Consider the following 2,062-nt stretch of genomic DNA (forward strand, 5'->3'; position numbering starts at 1 on the left):
AACGAGTTTAGTGACCAAGAAAAATTTTACATTAGAATACAAACTCAATATATAAATTTGATATTCTTAACCATATTGAATTAAGTAATTTGTGCACACTTTTTGAGTTATGTCAAGGGTTAACGAAGACAAAAAAATCTTTAATGTATCATTTGATTGATCGTTTGATTCCTTTGGTATTAACTCTTTATGTTTTAACTGATACAACTGTGAGATGTTTTTCAACTAAGAATACTATAAAGAATAGACTCGAAAACAAAATGGAAGATGAATTTCTTACTAATTGTCTTTTAGTTTACATTAAGAAGAAGATTGTTGAAAGATTTGATACAAATTTTATTATTGATGAATTTTAGGATATGAAAAATCGATATGTATAATTTCATTAGTAAAAAATACACACATATTTATTGTACTTTAAAATATATTCTCTATTAGTATATTTCTATATTGCATCTTACATTATATAATTTATACGCATAAATCGTATTTTAATATTATATATATTATTGACCATTCATAATAATATTTATGAATCTGTCCCGAGAATAACCAACTCAAACATGGGGTAACCTTTCACTCTGTACAAAAGTAACTACTTATAATTTTTTAAAGTTATCTCTAAAAAATGACTAAATCTCATTCTACTACTCTATAAACGTCATAAGTATTCTTTTTTTTAATTTAATCTCATTAAAAATCTGCTAAAACTCTTACTGACTTATAGTTCGAAATTTTTTGCAAGTACTTGCATCACATCCAAAAAAAATATCGGATAAATAATTATCCTAACAAACAAGCTAATATTTACAATCTTAGATGTTTTAACCTCAGGTCTAGGTCCAAAACCCAATCCGATTTCAGATAACATCTCAGAGCAATCCCTATTTAATGTTTTGCAAAATGTATATATGTAACTCAAGATACTTGTGACTATTGTGCGGTCCTTCGACAAAATTCAATTGATTTCAATTCAATGCCAAAATTCCGTAGTGGCTGGCTTGGAGACTTTAAGGAGGTGTATGAATATTGTTATGCTGGGCATGCTCCTATGATCTATGATTAATAATATGGAGAAATTATGAGTCTGAATGCTTCCTAGTAAATATTTGAACAACCAACCAATATAAATATAAAATTCCAAGATATAGATGGACTAATAGAGAGGATCATATTGTTCGTACAAATTTATTGCAACATCCTATACCAGTGGTTCAACTATCCCAGACCCATAATTTATATGGTTCGTTGACTAGTATTTATTGCTCGTTTTCAATGATTCTTGTTTCATCAAACTAAAATTAAACTATCTTCTTGTTTAGATTCTCACTGGAAGTACATCATTGCATGCTCCGGATTCATGCTACATTTAAATGATGATTAATTCTTCAGTAAATATCCATTTTGATTTTTAAATTTGTTTAGTACATTCAATGTACCTGTTAACTTCTTTGAATGAGAATATATGTGAAAGTTTCATTTTGAATCACTGAATTATCTTCTACGCGTTGCTTTTGAAAAGGTAAAGAAGTAAGAATTTGTGTAATAAAATAGAACAAGAAGCTTAAAAATTTTTGGCCCATGCAGNATTTGATATTTAGTGATATATATTTTATCGTATTGGATAATTACTTGCATAACAACTTTTTTTTTAATAAAAAATAAAGAGATTCGAACCCACGACCTTTTAAATAAATATATACCATTTGAGTTATAGCTCGTTGACTTATATAAAAACTTCTGTTCGTATATAATAATATCTTATCAATTAAACATGAAATGCTTGGACAAATGAATAAAATACGAGTTGGTTCAATTTCCATTTCAGGAGTATTTGATTATACAACAAAGCAAGTTATTAGATCGAGAAGGGAATATAAAAATTAAAAACAAAATAAAGAACTGAAATATTCTATCATCACGTGTTAAAAGGTAAATCATAACAAATAATAAAATATATTCACATCATTTTGACGTTGCCAAAAATATTATCCAATTTGATAAAAATGGCTTCAATTGATTAAAAAACGTGCCAAAAATATCCAATGATATTTAGAGATAT

The sequence above is a fragment of the Arachis ipaensis genome, chromosome B05 (assembly GCF_000816755.2).
Source record: "Arachis ipaensis cultivar K30076 chromosome B05, Araip1.1, whole genome shotgun sequence".
Lineage (NCBI taxonomy): Eukaryota > Viridiplantae > Streptophyta > Magnoliopsida > Fabales > Fabaceae > Arachis > Arachis ipaensis.